Source organism: Rana temporaria, chromosome 4 (assembly GCF_905171775.1).
Source record: "Rana temporaria chromosome 4, aRanTem1.1, whole genome shotgun sequence".
In the NCBI taxonomy this organism is placed as follows: Eukaryota; Metazoa; Chordata; class Amphibia; order Anura; family Ranidae; genus Rana; species Rana temporaria.
The window spans coordinates 307,512,415-307,526,372 of record NC_053492.1 but is presented as its reverse complement, the minus strand read 5'-3'; the positions used below and the strand labels follow the sequence as shown (position 1 = coordinate 307,526,372).

General features: G+C 44.9%; 1 protein-coding gene across 1 annotated transcript in view; it reads right to left on the bottom strand.

The window, feature by feature from the left end:
• The window catches only part of HIVEP2 (HIVEP zinc finger 2), a 300,890-nt gene extending 298,329 nt beyond the window's left edge, over positions 1 to 2,561 (bottom strand). Inside the window, exon 1 of the mRNA XM_040350578.1 lies at positions 1,829 to 2,561. The gene's annotated coding sequence lies outside the window, so the exon portion shown is untranslated. The remainder of the gene's footprint in view (positions 1 to 1,828) is intronic.
• Between the last annotated feature and the right edge of the window lie 11,397 nt (positions 2,562 to 13,958).

The following is a 13,958-nucleotide window of genomic DNA, read 5'->3' as shown; positions in this document are numbered from 1 at the left end:
ATATATATATATATATATATATATATATATTACTATGTTAATTATTGGCATATATATATATATATATATATATATCCCTATATTTATAATATCTATCTAGATAGATAGATAGATAGATCTGTATAGATATATAAATAGATAGATAGATAGATAGATAGATAGATAGATAGATAGATCTATATCTATATATATATATATATATATATATATATATATATATATATATATCCCTACGTAAATTTTTGGCATACATACAGTACAGGATAAATATTTGAACAGCGCAAGCTGTATGCAGACAAGCAGAGTAAAACAGCAATGAAAGGCTTACTATGACTGGGAGCCAGTATGAGTGCCTATATGCTGCTATACATACACTTTCCAAACACAAACCTCTAAGAATATGAAATGAGAAAAATAGGAAGAAATCAGAGACCCAAATGAACATACTCTGATGAGCTGAACTGACACTGGCCTACTCTTTGCCAGTTGTGCAGCATACAAAGTACTGTAAAGGCAATCAGTCACATCAGGGCAGAACTGGGCATGTCAAAACAACAGAGCAGCCAAGCTCTCACCCATGGTGTACTAATGGGAGGAAGGAAGCAATTTTTTTTTTTTTTTTTTTTTTTTAGCAAGAAGTTTAAGAAGTCAGGTTGTAGCCTTGAATCCCCTTGCTCTGTTCATAGAGATGAGTAGAAAACCTTAAATAGACTGAGCCCAGGCAGTTGCTGATCTTTGCCCCCCTCTCTCTGCCTGGCTGTCATTAGGAGCCATACAAATTCCTGTGGATATTACGCAAACCTCCCCCTAATCTGCATACATTTACAGCCTGGGTATTCCCCACATTTCCCAACCATCTCGAACAAATGTAAAACACTCTAGTGATCCGAATACTTGTGTGAAGGGTGTGGGAGGCTTATCATTCTCACCGCTTTATCCCAAATGAATTTGATGAGCCATGTTTATTAAATGTTGAGTTTTAATAAAATAAACTAAGACCCATTTCCAATTGATCAAACTGCATTGGTGGGACAATCTAGCTGCATCCATTGAGTTTCCTCCATAGACATCCATGATCATACCCAGTGCTTTCACTATTCAAAGGTGGCTAGAGGTCAATGTAAAAAGCTGGTGGGGAGCCAGTTGCTGAATTTGTACATATTAGTTGATCATTATTGTATAGAAGCCAGATTATAATCTGGGTCAACATATTTATATTATCAGGTTGAGCCTGTCCCAATCAGGACTTGGTGATCAGTTATGACTTTAACACTTGAGATGACCTGAAGGCCCAAAGCACCATAATAGCTACCTTCTCTCCATACTGACCTCCCCCCTTCTTCTGCCAGCTTGCTGGAATCACTAGCTGGGCTAACCATCCATGCAGCATCATTGGGGTTCCCCCCCCCTTGTGACAACCAAATCCAGAAGGGTGGGTTTGTTTACAGATCCTAGGGAGTCCTAGAACAGGCACAGGTTCCATCAGGAAATCCATAGTGCAGTATTAGAAGCATTGCCAAGGAAACCAGGAGCAAGGAAAGGATACTGCCCAGCTATATATAATAACATGCACTCTTATTTATTATACATGGAATAGGTGTTTACAAATATCCAGATCTCTTTCTAAATACAGGATCACACACATATACTGTATATACAATATACACAAGACTGATGACAGATGCCATGCTATTGTCGCATTGTGCCCAGCCATGGTATGTACCTTATCAGGATGACCCATAGGAGTGAGATTAACCCCTTACAGTGCTGTGCAGCAAGCCTAATGAGATCACATCATTACATGCAAATGGAGGTAGCAGTGACTCACCGGATCTGGAGCTGTCACAGTCCAATCCCCAAAAATCAATCCGAAAAATAATAGAAGAGCAGCAACAATAAAACACAAAAAAAAACAACACACAAATCCTGGAGACTTTGTTCTTCTGATGAGTCTTATTCTTGTTTTCCTTCCCAGGGAAGCCAGAGAGAGCAATGATCATGAAGTGTAACAAGTTGTTCCTGATCAGCCTCTGATCCTTCCTCTAGATGTGCAGCCACTGCCTGTCACTGGAGGAGAGGAGAAGGAGAAGAAGAGAGGGCCAGCCTGCTGATCGCCGGAGAGGAGCTCTTCTCCTGCCTCGAGACAAGCAGCTTGTCAGTGTGTGCATGATCTATGTGTCAGCATGGTGTGTGAGTGTGCCTGCCTGTCACTGTGTGTGTGTGTGTGTCAGTGTGTGTATGTGTGTGTGTGTGTGTGTGCTGATCAGGGGCAGGCACACAGAGGAGAGAGGGTAAGGGAGAGTTCACAGGAAGAGGAGGAGGGAGGGAGCTCTACTCATGGAAAGGGGTGGTGTTTTCAGGGGGGATCCCTGCTGCAGCCAACCAACAAATATCTATAGAAAGGATGCCTAGGACACACTGCAAGGGATCTGTCATCAGCTGGGATCGCTAGGGAATCCCTCAGTGATCAGGACAGAGCATGCAGAGCCTGTGTGTGATCCAGAGCAGAGGGTGACCCTGGAGCTGGGGATACAAACATAGGAGATATATACTACCTGTGTGTGTGTGTGTGTGTGTGTGTGTGTGTGTGTGTGTGTGTGTGTGTGTGATCTATAGGAGAGGGTGATACATACCTAGGATATACACTACCTGTGTGTGATCCAGAACAGAGGGTGACCCTGGAGCTGGGGATACATACATAGGAGATATATACTATGTGTGTGTGTGTGATCTATAGGAGAGGGTGATACATACCTAGGCTGTATACTACCTGTGTGTGATCTATAGGAGAGGTTGATTCATACATAGGAGGAGACATATACTACCTGTGTGTGATCTATAGGAGAGGGTGATCCTGGAGCTGGGGATACATACATAGGAGATACATACTACGTGTGTGTGTGTGTGTGTGTGTGTGTGTGTGTGTGTGTGTGTGTGTGTGTGTGTGTGATCTATAGGAGAGGGTGATACTTACCTAGAAGATATATACTACCTGTGTGTGTGATCTATAGGAGAGGGTGATACATACATACATAGGAGGAGATATACACTACCTGTGTGTGATCTATAGGAGAGGGTGATACATAAGAGGAGACATATACTACCTGTGTGTGATCTATAGGAGAGGGTGATACATAAGAGGAGACATATACTACCTGTGTGTGATCTATAGGAGAGGATGAAACATACCTAGAAGATATATACTACCTGTGTGTGATCTATAGGAGAGGGTGATACATACATAAGAGAAGATATATACTACCTGTGTGTGATCTATAGGAGAGGGTGATACATACATAAGAGAAGATATATACTACCTGTGTGTGATCTATAGGAGAGGGTGATACATACATAAGAGAAGATATATACTACCTGTGTGTGATCTATAGGAGAGGGTGAAACATACCTAGAAGATATATACTACCTGAGTGTGATCTATAGGAGAGGGTGATACATAAGAGGAGATATACACTACATGTGTGTGATCTATAGGAGAGAGTGATACATGAGAGGAGACAAATACTACCTGTGTGTGATCTATAGGAGAGAGTGATACATGAGAGGAGACATATACTACCTGTGTGTGATCTATAGGAGAGAGTGATACATGAGAGGAGACATATACTACCTGTGTGTGATCTATAGGAGAGAGTGATACATGAGAGGAGACATATACTACCTGTGTGTGATCTATAGGAGAGGGTGATACATAAGAGGAGACATATACTACCTGTGTGTGATCTATAGGAGAGAGTGATACATGAGAGGAGACATATACTACCTGTGTGTGATCTATAGGAGAGGGTGATACATAAGAGGAGATATACACTACCTGTGTGTGATCTATAGGAGAGAGTGATACATAGGAGGAGATATATACTACCTGTGTGTGATCTATAGGAGAGGGTGATACATAGGAGGAGATATATACTACCTGTGTGTGATCTATAGGAGAGGGTGATACATAAGAGGAGATATACACTACCTGTGTGTGATCTATAGGAGAGGGTGATACATAGGAGGAGATATATACTACCTGTGTGTGATCTATAGGAGAGGGTGATACATAGGAGGAGATATATACTACCTGTGTGTGATCTATAGGAGAGGGTGATACATAGGAGGAGATATATACTACCTGTGTGTGATCTATAGGAGAGGGTGATACATAGGAGGAGATATATACTACCTGTGTGTGATCTATAGGAGAGGGTGATACATAGGAGGAGATATATACTACCTGTGTGTGATCTATAGGAGAGAGTGATACATAGGAGGAGATATATACTACCTGTGTGTGATCTATAGGAGAGGGTGATACATAGGAGGAGATATATACTACCTGTGTGTGATCTATAGGAGAGGGTGATACATAGGAGGAGATATATACTACCTGTGTGTGATCTATAGGAGAGGGTGATACATAAGAGGAGATATACACTACCTGTGTGTGATCTATAGGAGAGAGTGATACATGAGAGGAGACATATACTACCTGTGTGTGATCTATAGGAGAGGGCGATACATGAGAGGGGACATATACTACCTGTGTGTGATCTATAGGAGAGGGTGATACATAAGAGGAGATATACACTACCTGTGTGTGATCTATAGGAGAGAGTGATACATGAGAGGGGACATATACTACCTGTGTGTGATCTATAGGAGAGGGTGATACATAAGAGGAGATATACACTACCTGTGTGTGATCTATAGGAGAGAGTGATACATGAGAGGGGACATATACTACCTGTGTGTGATCTATAGGAGAGGGTGATACATAAGAGGAGATATACACTACCTGTGTGTGATCACACTGACAGCTTTGCTCTCCTCACAGTGACGTCCACCTGGCATGTCCCCCCAATCAGCTGATCGCTGTGATGAGGAGGAGGAGGATGATGGAGATCCGTGCTGTGCTGCATACACCCCCCGATCATCTGCTCAGCTCTGCCACTGTGGCGGGCTCTGCAGGGAGAAAAAATGTCTATTTTGCTGGCAATGCACGAGTCTAAAAATAAGCTATTGAGAGCATAGGGAGGGGGAGGGAAGAGGCTTGTCAGGGTACAAGGGGGGGCTGTGCTAGATGAGGAGTCTCCTGTACGCTGCACACACACACACACACACACACACATAGACCCACAGACACACACACATAGACAGGGCTATTCCTGACACTGGCGCAGCCTCTGACGTCATTGGATCCCCCAGTGCTTCCCTCAGAGAGAGGAGGAACCACAGCACACAGCAACACTCACTGCATAAGGGACAATACAACACTCACTGCTCCATGTCACCCTGCAAGGGGACAACACAACACTCACTGCACAAGGGGACAGCACAACACTCACTGCTCCATGTCACCCTGCAAGGGGACAACACAACACTCACTGCACAAGGGGGCAACACAACACGTACTGCTCCATGTCACCCTGCAAGGGGACAACACTCACTGCACAAGGGGACAACACAACACTCACTGCTCCATGTCACCCTGCAAGGGGAATACAAACAACAACACACATATACAATCACCCTGCAATAGACACAACTCACATATACAGGTCATCCTGCAGGGGACACAACATACATATACAAATTACCCTCCAAGGGACACAACATACAATATCCACATAGGCGTCACACTGCAAGGGAAACAACATACAATATACACATACAAGACACCCTGCAAGGGACAGAACACTCAACATGCACACAGGAATCACCCTGCAAGGGACAGAACACACAACATGCACACAGGAATCACCCTGCAAGGGACAGAACACACAACATGCACACAGGAATCACCCTGCAAGGGACAGAACACACAACATGCACACAGGAATCACCCGGCAAGGGACAGAACACATAACATAGACATGCAAGTCACCCTGCAAGGGACAGAACACTCAACATGCACACAGGAATCACCCGGCAAGGGACAGAACACATAACATAGACATGCAAGTCACCCTGCAAGGGACAGAACACTCAACATGCACACAGGAATCACCCTGCAAGGGACAGAACACACAACATGCACACAGGAAATACCCTGCAAGGGACAGAACACATAACATAGACATGCAAGTCACCCTGCAATGGACAATTCACACAACATGCACACAGAAGTCACCCTGTAAGTTACACAACACACAATATACACATACAAGTGACCCTACAAGGGACAATACACATCCAAGTCACCATGCAAGTGTCATAGCATACACATACAAGTCGTCCTGCAAGGGACAATACACATCCAAGTCACCATGAACGCGTCATAATATACACATACAAATCACCCTGCAAGAGACAATACACATAACATACACGTCACCCTGCAAGGGACAGAGCACACAACATAGACATAGAAGTCACCCTGCAAGGAACACAACATAGACATACAAGTCACCCTGCAAGGAACATAACATAGACATACAAGTCATTCTGCAAGGAACACAACATAGACATACAAATCACTCTGCAAGGAACACAACATAGACATAGAAGTCACCCTGCAAGCGACACAGCATACACATACAAGTCACCCTGCAAGGGAAAATACACATAACATATGCATAGGAGTAACCCTGAAAGGGAAACAACACACACAACATACACTATACATTAGAGTCACCCTTCAAGGGAAACAATACACAACATACACATAGAAGTCACCCTGCAAGGGACAATACGCACAACATGCACATAGAAGTCACCCTGCAAGGGACAATACACATAACATGAACAAAGAAATCACCCTGCAAGGGACAATACACATAACATACACATAAAAGTCACTCTGCAAGGGACAATACACATAACATACACATAGAAGTCACCCTGCAAGGGACAATACACATAACATACACATAGACGTCACCCTGCAAGGGACAATACACATAACATACACATAAAAGTCACTCTGCAAGGGACAATACACATAACATACACATAGAAGTCACCCTGCAAGGGACAATACACATAACATACACATAGACGTCAACCCACAGTGTGTGTCAGCTAAATGCTGCATATCACACTACAAATAGACTGTGCAGCTTTGAAGTGTAGTTGCACTCTGCAAGGCCATTTGCTCCAGGGCTTAGTAAATGAGGTGAAGCGCTGCTGACTTCTATCATCCAATTATGTGCAAGCAAAAATGCTGTTTTTTTACTTTCCTGCATTTGATTATTTTATTTACATATTCTTTGCAAAGTGAAGTTTTACTTAATTTACTAAGTTCTGGAGCAAATACCCTTTCAGAGTGCACAGTCTATTTGAATTTAGTAAATCAATTCCACTGTCAGCTACACTGCTACATACACAACCTACACATAGAAGCAGTGCAATGCTTACATTTTTCTGCTGGAAGAACAACATTGATTGTTTTTTATTGGTAGAAGCTTATGGCAGGGTATTTCCAGTTTAGCTTATTCGCTCCAGATGCTCTTAAACCACATGCACTGATTTGCACTGTTTCTGACAGGCTTCTTGAATGGAAAAATGTATGTCAATGCACCAAAAATGTCACACGGAGAACCTATTTCCAGTGCAATAGATTGGTGTTGAAGGTCCCCATTGTTTGCAACCTTTATAAATCATTTTAAAGTATAACTAAAACCTTTTTTGTTTGGATAGAGCAGAGAGGGATCAGTTGTTGTTGCTGTCTGTGCCCCCTTTAGGGAGATTCACCCCCTCCTTTTGCCCTGTTTACCTTTATCACCAAAAGTAAAAGTAAAAGAAAGCTCCAAATTTTGGGTTATCACCAGAACAGGAATAGAGGGAAAATCTTCCAATGGGCACCCTAGTTCTTGTGACCTGGGGTCAACTATGGATTCCATCGCTTTGCAGGCATTCCCTCTCACTTCCTGTTTTGGCTATAGGACAAGCGGTCAAGGGAAATCTCCACAAGTTGGCAAAAAATAATTGGCAGGGGTTATAATTAGGGATGAGCCGAACACCCCCCGGTTTGGTTTGCATCAGAACCTTCGAAAGGATCGAACGTTTGCGCAAACTTTAGAACCCCATTAAAGTCTATGTAACTCAAATGTTCAAAATCAAAAGTGTTCATTTTAAAGGCTAATATGCAAGTTATTGTCCTAAAAAAGGGTTTGGGGACCCGGGTCCTGCCCCAGGGGACATGTATCAATGCAAAACAAGTTTTAAAAAACGGTTGTTTTTTCGGGAGCAGTGATTTTAATGATGCTTAAAGTGAAATAAAATAATTAAATATTAATTTAAATATCGTACCTGCTGGGTGTCTATAGTATGCCTGTGAAGTGTCACAGGTTTCCCATGTTTAGAACTGTCCCTGCACAAAATGACATTTCTATAGGAAAAAAAGTCATTTAAAACTGCCTGCGGCTTTAATGTAATGTCTGGTCCCAGCAATATGGATGAAAATCATTGAGAAAATGGCATGGGTCCCCCTCCCCCTTTGGGTCTTGTATGGATATTAAGGGGAACCCCGCACCCAAATTAAAAAAAGGAAAGGCGTGGGGCCCCCTGGCTTTGGCCAATTATTGCTGTCCGTTTTTTCTGTGCTGTGATTGACCAAAGCATGCGGGTCATAGTGCATGCTTGGCCAATCATCAGCCAGCAATGCACTGCGATTCACAGTGAATTATGGGCCGTGACGCGCCACTTGAATTTGGTGGGAACGGCCCATAACGTTCGAAATTCGACAAACGATCGAACAGACGATGTTCGAGTCGAACATGGGTTCGAGTCAAACTCATAGCTATCCAATATAGAAAAACAAGTTTTGCCGTTAGTTCTACTTTAAGGAAAAGCTTTTCTTTCTAAAGAGATGCATTTAACCACATGCCGACCAGTGCACAACAATATACGTTGGCACAATGGCACGGGCAAATGGGTGTACAGGTACGTCCCCTTTAAATCGTGGCATTGTGGGCACGTGCAGCCGCCGCGTGCTCTGTGGCCATCCTGACGGGACCCGTGAACTCGATGTCCCCTGGTGTCCCGCGATCGTGTCACAGAGCGGCAGAATGGGGAGATGCCTGTGTAAACAAAGCATTTCCCTGTTCTGCCTAGTGACAGGACAGATATCTACTGCTCTCTGTCATCGGGAGCAGGGATCACTGTTGTTTCACTGGTAGCCCATTCCCCCCACAGTTAGAATCACTCCCTAGGACACACTTAACCCCTTCAGCGCCCCCTAGTGTTTAACCCCTTCCCTGCCAGTGTCATTTACACAGTAATCAGTGCATTTTTATAGCACTGATGGCTGTATAAATGACAATGGTCCCAAAATAGCGTCAAAATTGTCTGATGTGTCCACCATAATGTCGTAGTCACGATAAAAATCGCAGATTGCCACCATTACCAACAATAAAAAAAAATTCTGAGTGGGGAAAGCTTGAGCATAACAGGTAAAATGATCTGTCACAACCAGGACACTACTCCGCCCACTCAAGTCAGGTTCCAAACACAAGAAATCAATGCATACCAACTCAATTGGCTCCTGGCTTTTAAGATGGCCCATCAGGGCTGCCCTGCCTGGTAAGGTCTTTCTTTGAATGCATCTGATGCAAAAGCGACAGTAGCTTTCCACCTCAGTTCTCATAGACAGCCAGTAAAATCGAACCCTGACTAACATAAAGAGCGCTCAGTTCTCATAGACAGCCAGTAAAATTGATCCCTGACTAACATAAAGAGCGATCAACACAGTTGATGGATAAAGATTTCCTTATAAGATTCCCCAATGGATCTTCACCTTGGTCACATCTCATGTCCTCTCTTGTTAGCTGAGGCAGTTCTTGGCTGCTCACTTGGGTCAAATAACAGCAATATCTTGGCACTGCCACAGAGGTGACTCTCACAGCTTCAGCCCCTATTGCCCCTCTGTGTTTTTGCTCTGCTCCTTGAAACACAACCAATACTCTTTCCAGGTAAATGGACCCAACTCTTCTGGCCAGCGTTTGTGGCGTGAGGCCTTCAGGAAAGAGCGTCAGTGTCTCAATTTCCCACTTCTGGCCGGTATTTCAAGCTGAACCGGAATTCAGACAGAACAGCCAACCACCAATGTCCAGTTGCATCCAGCTTGGCAATGGACAGTAGGTAAGTCAATGGGTTGTTATCTGTTTTCTCCACGAACGTAGCCCCATACAGATAATCATGTAGCTTATCTACCACAGCCCACTTGAGGGTCAAGAACTCCACTTTGTGTACAGGATAGTTTTTCTCCCTGGGGGAGTGAGACTGCGACTCACATAGGCCACTGGGCGGAGTCTCCCCATATCTGCTGGCATCAACGTGTAATTCATAAGGTTTGGATGGATCAGCGTAGGACAGCACAGGTGCTTCAACAAGGCTCCCCTGCAGTCCTTTAAAAGCCCTTTCACACTTTGCCATCCACTGCTCTTGAACAGGTTCACGTGGCTTCCTGGGGCCTCCCTTCTGAGCCTTATGCTGATCCCCCTTTGTTTGTTTCTGTAAATACTCATTCAACGGTCAGGCAATCTGTGAGATGTTCTTCACAAATCTTTCTATAGCAGAAACACAGAAATGATCTCAGCTCAGTGACGGTGCTCAGGCGAGACCAGGAAGTAAAAGCCTCCAACTTCTGAGGGTCTGTAGCTATATCCCCGGCTGAGACCACATGCCCAAGATACGTGACCGTAGTCTGGTAGAACTGACACTTCTCTAATGACATTTTCAGCCCATCCATGTGTAATCATTGGAAAACTTTCTCCAACCAAGTTATTGAGCTTTGATCTACTCCTCCCATCCGGAGGGCAGATTTGGGCAGTGGACGGTGGTCTCTCTTCCATTTCCCTTCTGGACTAGATCATCTCCCACCACTGTGGTGGCAGCACTCACTTTTCCTATCACCATGCGGGACTTCAGGCAGATTGGGTGACCAGTGATGTTCCTCACACTGACAGGAATTCACCACCTGCTTCTTAATAAGACCCTAGTGGGTATAATCTCTGTGATCAATTCGATTCCAATCTCCTCCTCTGTTGAATCAGCTTCTAGCACCACATAACACCATGACAGCTTAACTGTGGCTTTCAGGCAGGCCCTCTCACCAGGCTGCAACACCCTTAATGGGTATCCTATCGCCACAGTCTTCCTATCCCTTCCGCTGGGGCCTTCTTCTCCTGCAGTACTCGCTGGAAAGCCTACCGCAACTGAGGATGAATCTTCGCTACTGGAGCACAGCTAGTGGAGTGAGTAGTCTCCTCACAAGATTGGTGTTGGTGCCTATCAACAAGGAATTTCGGCCTGCCCCAGGTGATCGGGGACAGACAACAGCCAATGTGTCAAAAGTCCAAATCTCTAACTTCTCCAGTTTGCACAAAGGGATATGCCTCTAGTACTTGTGGTAAAATTCTCGGTACAGCAACGTCACCTGGGCTCCAGTATCCAGTAGAGCTTGAGTATAGTTTCCTTCTACTTGTAGCGAGACTATAGGGGAGGGCCCCATTAGGTTCTTTGGCAGATTTCCAGTGGGTGACTCTATAGATTGTGCTCTAATCAGCCTCTTTGAAATCAGTGGAGTTGGTCTAGCTACTCACTCAGTAAGGTGTGCATTGATTTCTTGCACTTGTCCTTCCTTCCCTGAGGATTTTTTTCTTGACGTTGGAGTGCAGTTTTCCCTCGGGACTCTCAACTAGCTCTTTCACTGAGGTCCCTTGAAGTTTCCCGCCAGGCTTAGGGAAGAGTAACTTCTGTAAGGCCTTCAGAACCTCTGTGAAGTAATTGAGGGCTGATGCTAGTCTTGGGACACTCAGCCTGAAAGTGTCCAACTTCTCCACACCCGTAACATTTCTTTTCTCATCCATGGGAACGTTTTGGCTCTCCTTGTCGAGTCCCTTGTTCTTGCACCTTTGCTTAGGTCTCCATCACTCGCATTAAGGCATGATACATCTGGGTTTGGGCCTGAGCTACCTGGGCCATCAGTTCGATTGGCCGAAGTTCACTTACTGGCTTATTATTGTCAGGAATGGCCAGCCCCACCAGTTCAGACTCAGCTCCACTATCCTCGTCCGAGAAACCCATTTCCCAATGAACAGCTCGAGCCACCGCTTTCTCTGTATTTCCAGAAATAGAGCTTCATTCTCTCGTCCTTTGGCTTTTCTCTTCTAATAGAGCATCCTCTTCTTGTACATCTCTTATCAATTCAGGGTACGTAGGCACCACCTTGTTTCTCTTTGGTAACAACTTATACAATAGGATGGTTTGACTGAGCCCCTTGCAAAACCTAGTCTAGACGAGCTTGATCAACACCCCTGGGATCAATACCCCTCTTGAGGATAATTTGGTGCAACATTCTGTCTACTCAGCATATGTATTCCAACAGACTCTCCCCCTTTTGTTGGTGAGTGTGGTTGAATTTGTACATCAGGTCTGCGGTAGTTTCAACCCTCCCGATACAGAATACAGAGCATCTATGTAGTCCATGGTAACACAAGTTTTTTTCCCATCCTCAGATTATGGATCACATCAGCCTCTGGGCTCCGAAGACTCTCACTGAGCCGTTGCCATCTCACAGCCTCTGAAACACTCCATTCTTCCATGGCCTGAAGAGCATCCAGGTTTCAAATTCATCTTTCACCATAGAAGTCAGTAACTGCCCTGAGAAAAACCTGAGTCTCCAATAGCTCTGGTTGGCATTTCCAGACCCGCTGTTCACTAAGCTGTCAACTAGCCGGCTCATATCCATGTAGAAAGACAAAGGGGCAGCATTGGCCCCTTGAGAGTCGGCTCACACAGATAAGGGGCCCTTCTCCTGAGCCCTTGACAATGGCTGCCTCTCAGCAGACTCTTCCTCCACTTTAAGTTGGATTACACTAGCAATCACCCCTTCGACTAGATGTGTCCCTTCCCCCTGAAAGCACACATGTATCTCTTCCTGCCATTCCAACAGCACCCTGACTTGGTCCAGGTCGTACTCAGCTTCCATATCTGAAATGTCCTGGGGCCAGAGCTCTCACCCACTTTGTAAACTCTCTCTCAGTGTGTTCACCCCCAGAGATCACTCTCCATTTGAGCTCCCTGGCTTTTTGCCCCAGACAACAGCGGTCACTGAAGCAGCTTCCCACATGGATTGTGGCTGTTGTCTAGGTCGACTAAGGATCGGCTGCAGATGGCATTCCGGATGAGCCTCAAAATGCAGCACGACCCCCTTGGGGACTGCTTGGATTTACCTGCTCATCTGCATCACCATGACCATGAAAACATTCCAACCCACCTGACACTCTGGGTTCAGACATCTTTGCACTACCTTGCAGTAATAAATCAAACAACAAGTGTGTTTATAATTTAATAAAGTTTACTGGAATACTTGTGTATTGTATTGTTGAGTATTAGTGTTAGGAAGCTAGTTGTTAGGTAATTTGGGTATAGATGCCGGCAGGTGTAGAGATGCGACTCGTGTACATCTTGCGGCATGTATGCATTCCTTGATCATCCGATCAAGGGCGATTACTGCTGTGCAAAATGTAAGCACATTGTTTCCCTGAAAGCCCAGGTTCTGAATCTAGGGAAGCTACTGTCAGCACTGAGAAGACCCTCCATACTAATGGAGATCTGGGGACGAACACGGCAGGTGCTGGCAGGGGCCAGCACAGAGGCGGGATGAGACAAAGATGTGCAGGCACTAGATGGGTGACAGTCAGGAAGGGGGAAGTGCCAGGGAGGCCGATTCAGGGCTGGAGCATCCCAATAAGTATACTCCATTGAGTGACATTGGTGAAACCAGTCAGGGACCAGCACTGCTGGAGCTGAGGGACTCCCCTAGCTGCCAGAGGAAGAACTCCTCCAGTGAGAGTGGGGAGGAAGCAAAGGGAAAGGAAAGATATATTCTGGTGGTAGGGGACTCAATTCTTAGAAGGACAGAGAGGGCAATCTGTAACAAAGACCTGAAGCGCCGAACTGTATGTTGTCTACCGGGCATTCGGGTTTGGCACATCACAGATCTGGTG